Source organism: Neopsephotus bourkii, unplaced genomic scaffold (assembly GCF_033783945.1).
Source record: "Neopsephotus bourkii isolate Nb327-2 ecotype Australia unplaced genomic scaffold, CSIRO-AGI_Nbou_v1 NB_1624, whole genome shotgun sequence".
Taxonomy (NCBI): domain Eukaryota; kingdom Metazoa; phylum Chordata; class Aves; order Psittaciformes; family Psittacidae; genus Neopsephotus; species Neopsephotus bourkii.
Window position 1 is genome coordinate 10422501 of NW_026902099.1, and position 10000 is coordinate 10432500.

Consider the following 10000-nt stretch of genomic DNA (forward strand, 5'->3'; position numbering starts at 1 on the left):
CAAAAGAAATGATTTATGGATGCAATATGCTTATTTATAACATTTGTGTATTGACCAGGCAGAGTAAGCTTTGCTTTACCATACCCGTAACCATAATACAAATGTGTTTTTAGATCTCTGAGAGAAATTCAGCTTCTAAACTAAACTGCATATATTTTAATTTTATTGATATGTATGTCATAGCAATTAAGGGAGAATTTACATTGTAACCTTCTACTATACACACTGCTAGGTCCAATGTAGTACATCAAACTTGGAAGTACATTTCATAAATTCCAGAATTACAACAATACCATACATAGCCATTCCACAGCCAGGAAAGCTGCAAGGGACTAACAGGGTGAGGGGAATAACATCACAGTTTTTGCTCCTGTGAGTGTTGTCAGTGTCACTCCTCTACTAGCAGCAGCAGACGTCAGTGATTTTGGCCAGTTCACACAGTCTTAACCTTGAGCAAGTTTAGATGACCGACAAGACAAATCAGTGCAGAAATTTAAGATAAAGTATATATTCAGGCTAAACTAAGCCCAGATTAATTAAAGTTGAATTGTTGCTATGAGAAATATATTATTTTGCAGAGTAAGATAAACAAAACGTACTGTTAAGTACCGAAAATAAGAACAAATTTATATATAGTTAAAAGACACTATTTAAGGATATAAATAAGCACCAGATATCTAATACAAGACAGACAGTTTCCTATTTTAAGAATGTAGCACTCAGTATATCTCAATAAATAATTCTTTCCTGTTTCTCAGAACAGCTTTTTTAGTGTATTTGTAAAATTTTCTAACGAAAGCTACAAACAATACTAGGTGCAGTAAAGTATACATTTCTGAAATGATCATTTAAACTAGATTTTCACTTTTACAGTCAGCTAATAAGAAATTACAGAATACACTTTCTTCTTATAAACACTAAAAACTTTATTTCCTTGTTCCTTGAAAAGGTGTTAGAATTAAGAGCTCATTTAAAAGCACATACTACAAAAAAAATGATGTTAAATGAAAAGAATTCCTTGCAATAGACATTAAGCTTTAATGATAATTTCAGGGGGAAAAACAAACACTTTTTTATTATGCTATCCATTAGAGAATTGTTTCATTTTGCACGGAATTGTAACTATTGCCAATTAGACTGCTTGCATTAAGACACTAGTCAGTATGTTCTCTGAATTACATAATTCACCATATCCTTACTAATGAAAAGTTTATATGACTGAATACAAGATGCAAAAATTCAAGTTTCTATCCACTATCTTTTATTAATTTATATGTACAATATGTATTTTCTTATGTTAAAAAAAATGCAGCATATTCTATTTTTCTGAGCAATGTGTTGCAATTCAATTTTGCTTCTATAGAGTGCTGTAACAGTTACATCTATTTCATCTATAGAAATTCATCCCTCTGTCTCTTCCTTTCCCTTTTTATTTGTATTTTTAAATGCTGTATTGACTTATGGTATATGATCTCTTAAAATCATGCAAACTTGCAAAGATCTTCACCTACAAATGGAAACTGAAGCAGAAAACTTCAGACTTTCAAAATCTTTGATATTTAAATTGCATTTCCATAAGTGTAGAAATAATTCAGTAACACCATTTTAAGTAATCGTTTAGTTCAACCTTTGTCTTTCTAGTCTAAACATTTTTTTATTTCTCCTAAGTTTATCTGGACTTTTTCAATATGATGTATGTCAAGGAATAAGAGTAAGTGATAAAAGCAGGAAGGGAAAGTCTGCATCAGTGAATATTTATATTGGCAAGAGCTGACAATTTTATAAAGGAAAAACAAACACAAAGGCTGTTCATTTCTGAAATGAAATCAGCTTCACTTCATTTCTCTCAGGAAAACATCATTGCATGAAATGATATAAATCAGTATTGATATCACTAAGCTTCAAACTAGAAGAGACAAATGCACTCTGCAGCATAGTAATTCAATGGCTCCGAGTCAAGTTTACTGTTGTCTCATTTCTACTAATCATTGAAAAATTCCCTGTGAAATAATTATCCCTAAAACAATCAAGACAGTATATCTCTATAAAGGAGAGGATCGATTTAACAACAAACTCTATATTTATCTGTATTGATTAGAGGGCATTCAGTGTAATTTTAGTGAATTATGTTTGGCTTTCATTTCCCAGTAGAAATTTTTCTTGTGATGATCAAAAGGTAAATTGCAAACTACTACATGGTCTTTTGTGCGTTACCTACATAACATCCAACTATTACTTTTCAAAGAAACATTGACGTAAGAAAGGGTTTTTTTTACATATGATATCTTACTATAAAAATCATATGACTGAGTTTATAACACTTACCTAAGAGCCTGATGTCATCTTCTCAATTCATTAATACAGAAATCAGGACTGCACTAAAGAGTCTGTGCTAAAGGAACAAATCCAAGATCATCTTATGAGAATAGAATTAGAAAGATTAAGAAAGTAATATGATTTTTCTTCTTAAATAGGAGTAGTTTCAAAGGAGCTGTTAACACTTTCATGTCTGAAACTTTCTTACTGGCAAGAGGGAGAATGAAAAGAATCAGAGATTCATAGACAATTTAGAGTAGCTGTAAGTCTGACACCACTGCTGATACAATTTAATTGAGGACTAATTGGAACTAAAAAGGCTAGTTATTTTGTCAACTTCATGTATATTAGTTCCAGTCATTTTTAATCCGATGTAACAGTGATAGTCTAACTTACTTTGTTTAGTTAATAACATTAGGCCAGAAAGGATCACCTAGTCATTTCATGTTACCCAATACACTGCTAATATAAATAATGTCTAATTACACTGACTACATACTCCCATGAAATGACCAATTAGAACATTTGCTGATTCTAAATGTTCACTGTTGGAGTCATTTCCACAGGCTTTCTGCTGGTTGTATTCATAAATTCTACCCCAGATGATAGGATGCATAAGGGCAGTTAGTTTTAACTAACAAAGGAAAAAGGACATTTAAATACTCAGACACAGTGTACAGTGTTCACATGGAAAAAAATATCAACTTAAAATGCACATTTTTGTATTTTCTGGGAGTATGTAATGTATATCCTTTTCTTGCTGAATAAAGCAGATCATACTGCATGTTCAAGACTCATATGATAGAGGAGGCATGTGCTAGCATTTTAATATTTAGACCAACAAATTTAGTGATTTGTATTCACTTTCAAAGACAATTTTTGGCTGTGATCTGAAGCTGGAATGTATAATACCAGAAGTGTTTCTTATTTATTTTCGTTACTTTACTGATGAGTCAATAAATGCCCCTTGAAAACATCAGTTCAGCACATACCAACATTTTATAAAGTGACACAATCTGACAATGATATTGACAGCAATTGTGTTAAACTCAAATTAAAATCAAAATAGAAAAATAAAATAAATGAGAACAATCTCTTGTCTACAGAAAAATTGCTGACAGTGTAAAAATTGCATTTTTAATCATTAAATGATTATCTCTTAAGTAATCATGTTGAAAAATTTTCCAGTTATGTTAAAGTAAATAACAGTACATCACTATGTGATTACAGGATCTAATTAACACAGAGTATTAGAAATATTTGAAACAGTGAGACACAGTTATCTAGGCAGCTTAAATTAAAGAAATACGTTTACAAGGGCTGCAACCAATGCACATAATTCAGTCAAACAAAAATTCAATACTGTAAATGTATCTGAAAATATCAATGCTAAATTGTTCTAAAGGTGTCTAAAATACCTGGCTGCCACACGTGTCTGTACTGTGCAAGGTCTCAATCCTTCTCCCACTTAAATGAGTACAAATGTTGCCACTCAAGTCAGCAGGCTAGCATCGGGTGCTTTTCCTATTCTTAGATGATGACCTAAACACTACTAACCTACTTACATGAAAGTTTCTGCTTGGAATAAAAGGCAGCATGACAAACCACAGATCTGACCGTTAAAATTGTTTAAGAAAATTAAATTGTAACTTAAAACCCCCATCGTGTAAATAATTACCATTTGATAAAAGTAAAATTAACAAATGTTCTTTTAAATTAATTGGTATATGCTGAATGTGTGCTACTTTGTCTTATCCAGGATATTTAAAAATGAAATATATGATAAACTTTGTCTTATTGTAATTAGATTAATAAAAGAGAGTAATTAGAAGACTCTTACATTTTTTTCTAAGAGCGAGAAATTATTAAACTATCCAGGAAAGAAGCAAAAAAAAAAAAAAATCATTCTTTGAGCTGAATTATGATAAATCAATAACACTGTTTTTGTTCAATAGGTAATAATTGTCTTCATATAAACTGAAAATATTGTTTGGAATGATTAATATACAATGCTGCATTATGCATTTGGGAGTGTCAATGCATAATTTTTAGTTCTAATGTTATTATGTAATTGAGAGAACATGTTCATTTGCCCTAATAACTACTAAGATGCACTTAATAAAATGAAATGTAATAATACTTGTAATTTAATCTATTCATGGAAGTAATTTTAAAAGTCTACCATTCTCCTTAATGTGGATAACATTCATAATTTATAAAGTGTTGTGATGCAGAATTGACAATGCCATTGTTTTTTACACTTTGAGATGATTCTGCAGCCTTCATTATCTGCATACCAACCTCAGGATTATCAAGGGCAAACAAAAGATAATTAACACCAGAAACAGGCAAATGCAGGAGCTACTGAGTGAGGGATTTCATTTAATGCAGAACCTTTGAAAACTGGGAAATGGAATAACTCTTCAACACCTTCTTTTTCTCTATTGCAAAAAAACTATTTTAATATGGGGTTGTTTTCTAAATTTTATGTCTTTTTTTCTATAAAACTATATTGGCATGTTCAACCTCAGATACATTCAGTAAATTATTATGTTAAAGACAAGGTTTTTTTCAAGTGATCTGTGCAAATTTTCTGCAGTGTTTGTTTTTCTTTGGCTTTTTTTTTTTTGGGGGGGGAGGAGTGTTTTCTTATTTTCTGTCTCGAACAGCAAACAGGTAGGTGCTATACATATTCAAATCCTATACTTTCAGTTGTCCATAGCAAGTCTGTAATTAAATCACTTAACTTCTCCATGCCTATTGTACAGTATTCTAAGATAAGGATAAAAACTTTCACCACAAGAATGTGATAAACGAGTAAGGTGTGGGTTTATGTGCTAATACCCTGAAGGAAAAAGCATCTGAGACTCCCAATGGCATTTTATATGTACTCACAGCAGAACAATGAAGGTTTATTAAATGCTGATATAGGTCCAAGACAGTATATTTCAAACAGTGAGAAACGTTGAAACTTTATTTTTGCACAAGGAATCTTGACTATGATTCTGCATTGCATTCTTAAAGGTTTGCTATGTAACTAATAATTTCAAAAATTAATCAGTTAGTATCCTCCACAAAGAGAACCATTTGGATGCAAGGCAAAGAAGCATTATATCATTAGACTCTTATCTATAAATGAGCATCCTTCTACAAATGGTCCAGGCAAAGTAATTTTACAGATGGAAATATAGGACAGTGATATCCAGAGTTTCACATAATTTACAGATGCTGATGACAGTCCAACTCCCCACCCCTTACTTACATACAAAATTCTTATTAAAGGGGAATGTGATTATTAGCCTATGAGCTATCCATACAAAATTTCGCCATTTGTGTTTAAATAGCATGATATATTAGCATAACTTCACTTTTTTACATTTTAGAACTGAAAATACCTGATAAGTAATTGATCCAAAAATTATGTGCAAACAGTAGGAGCTTGCTTTCAGTCCAGCTCAATGGGCTGACAGCACTCTACGTAAGGATGAGGGTTAACACATTAATATTCAAGACATAAATGCAAGACGACTCGATGAGTCTTGTTCTCTTTCCACAAGATATGATGTCAGCTATAGCAGTATTTTCAGTATCAGGATGGTTTCTCATTGCTACTGCACTAACCTTTTCCTCTGATCCTAACCCACACTGGTCAGTGGTAGGCATCAGGAGGTGAGCATGACAGGAATGCCCATATGAACCTGGCCAGGCACTGAGCACACTGCCCCTCAGACAAACCCCAGTGGCAGGGAGAGGCTGAGGCCAAGGCCCAGTGCTCTCTCCATATCATCAGTTCAGTTCTTACAGCCAGATAAATCAAAGTATGCAAGTCCCTAAAATCACTCAGACAGCTGTGTGGTTGATGGTAAACTCAACATGAGCCAACATTGTGCCCTGGGGGGTAAAAGGGCCTGAGGTATACTGGGCTGCACTGAGCACAGCAGAACTAACCAAGTTGAAAGAAGAAACTCTGCTACAATCCATAGTACTGGTGCCACTTTCCCTTGAGTATTGTGTGCAGTTTGGGGCTACACAATATAATGATATAAAAATAGCATAATGTGACCAAGGGAAGGCAAAAAAGATGGTGAAAGGACTAGATGTCATGACTTACGAGGAGCAGCTGACGATACTCTTGTTTTTTTAGTTTAGAGAAGAGGAGGCTGAAGGATAATTTCTGTCTACAACTTTCTCATGATAGGGAGCAGAGAGGGATGGGACAATCTTTTCTTTTTGATGCCTGGTGAGGGAATGGCTTAACACTGTACCAAGTGAAATTCAGAGTGGATGTTATGAAAAAAATCTTCACTGAGAGGGTAGTCAAACACTGGAACAAACCCTCAAGAGAAAGGGCCAAAGCCCCAAGCCTGCTGGTGTTTAAATGTTTGAACAATGCTCAACTTTATAGTTTAACTCTTTTTTTTATATGGTTTAACGTTTAGGTTGGTTCATGTGGAGGCAAGACTTGTACTTAATAATCCCCATGGGTCCCTTCCAATTCAGCATATTCTATGAACCTAAAATTGTAAGTACCAGGACTCTCAGGCACTGAGTTGCCGTAATTTGCATATTTAGTTTCAAGATACTTTGAAAAATAGATCTCCAAACTATTCATATTCTCAGTAGGGGATCTTGGAAATTCAGGAAAATTTAAGAATCAAGATGCTGAAACTCCTAAGTGCTATGGGAAACTATTTTTCTTTTATTTTAATTGGCTTTAGTTCTGTAAACATTTCTATAAATGTTTTTTAGCCTAAGATCTTTAAAAAAAATCAACCATGTCTGGACAAGATACAGTGTCTTTTTGATGTAATAGAGAATACCAGTTCTTTCACATAATTTTATTCATTTCTTATTTATTTAAAAGCCCTTGTCCTGTCATTGAATTTATCTTATGTTTAGGTCCACTTTCCTGAAGAAAAATAAGATATATTGTCTACTATCTGCCAGGTTGCTGTAAATACATTTTATAGAGTATGGTACCTTTTTATTTACACACAGAAAAACACAACATCAAAGTGGATGCAGCTTGGTTAGTAGGTGATGCAAAGAGTACACCATGCTACCAGACAGTGGCAGTGGACAGCTGTAGCTTCTATAACAACCACTACACTCCATGAAGCCACCTGTGTCTCCCGAAACAGAAAAGGCAACCTCTGTTCAGAAAGTCCATGGGACATGCACAAAGAGAGTAGGTAATGTAGAGCTTCTCCATTACAGAGACACCTCAGTGAAGCTTTGTTTCTACAGCTTATCCTTCGAACTGCTAATAATAACGACAACAATAATGAAACCTGCTTGCTAATCTTCACATGTATTATGAGACTTTTCCGTAGCTGCATTTTCTACACATTTATTTTACCAGGAGATATATTTTGGAAATGTGTGTGGTTCTTTCCAGGATGGTGCAGTAATTTAAAGGCACAGCAGTATCTGGTCCTCAGTCTCTGTGAAAAACTTCCATCCATGTTAGTGGAAATTTTGTGATAAAATGAAAACACTAATATGATAGTAAACGCACATGTGTTCATACCAGAGTCAAAATTTGTTCATCAGAACTTGAAAACGTAATAGATAAGATTACTAGAACTAAATGACTTTTTTTTTTTTTTTTTGCCTGATAACCCTTATACAAGAATAGAGGACTATTTTTTCAGCTACTGAGTCACAGAATCATAGAATCAGCTAGGTTGGAAAAGACCTTTAAGATCATCAAGTCCAAACATTACCCCGGGACTGCCAAGACCATGACTAAACCATGTCGCTGAGGGCCTCATCTGCATGGTCTACACTTTGACGGATGATGATTGCACCTCTTTACTGGACAGCCTGTTCCAAGGCTTGACAACCTTCTTTGCGAAGAAATTTTTCAAATATCCAATCTAAACCTCCCCTGGTGCAGCTTGAGGCTGCTACTTCTTGTCCTATCACTTGTTGCTTGGGAGAAGAGATGAACCCCCACCTCACTCCAATCTCCTTTCAGGTAGTTATAGAGAGCAATAAGGCTGCCCCTGAGCCTTCTCCACACTAAAATAAACTCAATTCCCTCAGCCATTCCTCATAAGAATTTTTCTGCAGACCCTACACCAGCTTTGTTGCCCTTTTCTGGACCCTGCCATTGAAAGTAGCATTTCCAGCACCCTGACTTTTAAAGTAGCCTACCAGTTTGGTGAACTGCTTGAGGTTTATAGACATCCTGGCTTCTATTCCTGCAAATGCACACATATTCAGAGCTTTAAGGATACATGTTCAGGAGGGACCTAGGAGCATCTTACTGTGACAACTGAGCAGTCCGAAAGCTGTAGATCCCATATGGACAAAGACCTCAGAGCAAAAGAGTTTCAGCAGAACAAAAGAAGCCACTGCAAGCACACAGTCCTTTCCATGTACCTGTGGAAAGGGCTACTTTCAGCTAGTACAGGAAGGACAATGAGAAGTAAATTTTCCAGAACTCTTGGAATAAAGCAGAGAAAATTTGAGATGATTGACAACAGGCCCCTAATATCTAAAATAATCAATTTACAGTATATCAAATGGGTTAGACATAGTGGATATGGGCTGATTTTTCTCCCTCACAGGTATATTTATGAAAACACAAACACATGCATCCATAAATGTATTGCCTGAGAAAGAAATAATAGTAGACAATAACTCTTTCAGAAAGAACTGCCTTTGCACTATATTAAAATCAGTGGTCATCTTTTAGCACTGAACCAAGAATTTTCTATTTCAAGATGGGCTATGTGTGATAAGAAACAGCAAACCCCAGCATTACCTCCTAAGCTTCACCTTCTGTTTATAGGGGTAAAAAGAAGAATGAATATAGTGCAAAGGTCTTTCAGCACCTTCAGAAATAAAATCTGACACCTGCAGAATCCTGACAATCTGGAAATGATCAAAGGTTTTGCACCTTTGTGCCCCAGAGATGCCACAAGTGCTTTCCTGGCTGGACACTTGCTGCATGCTATGTTGTGGCTGCTTCAGATACCCTTAAGATTCTCCTTTGTGTCTTGTTTGGACATCCCTCTTGGAACACATTTGAAGTTGGTAGTCAGTTTCATATATGGTCCTCCTTGTGCTTCAATTAACAATTTCTGAGAATCCAGAAAAAAAGTACCTTTCCTTTGCTTTTCCTAGACGAGGTTATGCTTCTGGTTCTTCAGTGGTAGGACTTATTGCTTGAATAATTGCAACATATGCCAGATTTCCAAAACTGCCTACTCAATGACCATAAACTGCAAAATACATGTGGAAACTGCAGGAACGAAGAAGTGGGTAGATAATCTGCCTCAGTGTGCCATTACAGTATTAGTTGTTCATACACGTCTTATGAATGTAGTTTTATGTATGTCATTATGGAAATCAAAGGCTACGCTTGTACTGAGAAAGGTAGACACGTCCCTAACTGAAAGTGATGCCAGCTCTACTCCCTACTTCCAACTGACTGAAGAGCTTTTAAACCTCTTTTACTACATTGATTCTTCTAGCTGTCCATGCACACTGTGTCTTATAATATTATTCAATTGATCTACAGTTGCAAGGGCCAAAGTGGATCTCCAGAGAGAGGGAGAATAATTGCCCAAATTCATCAGTCATGTCAGATAAATGTCTACAACTCAGAGCGAACTCTTGTGAGTGGAGTTGGAGAAAGGAGTAATCTGGAACTCTTTTGAGTGTCTCATTGATG

General features: G+C 35.0%; 1 long non-coding RNA gene across 1 annotated transcript in view; it reads right to left on the reverse strand.

Moving 5' to 3' along the window:
* The window catches only part of LOC133222819 (uncharacterized), a 15474-nt gene that overhangs the window by 409 nt on the left and 5065 nt on the right, over window positions 1-10000 (reverse strand). Inside the window, exon 3 of the long non-coding RNA XR_009728382.1 lies at window positions 2326-2392. This is a non-coding gene — a long non-coding RNA (uncharacterized LOC133222819). The remainder of the gene's footprint in view (window positions 1-2325; window positions 2393-10000) is intronic.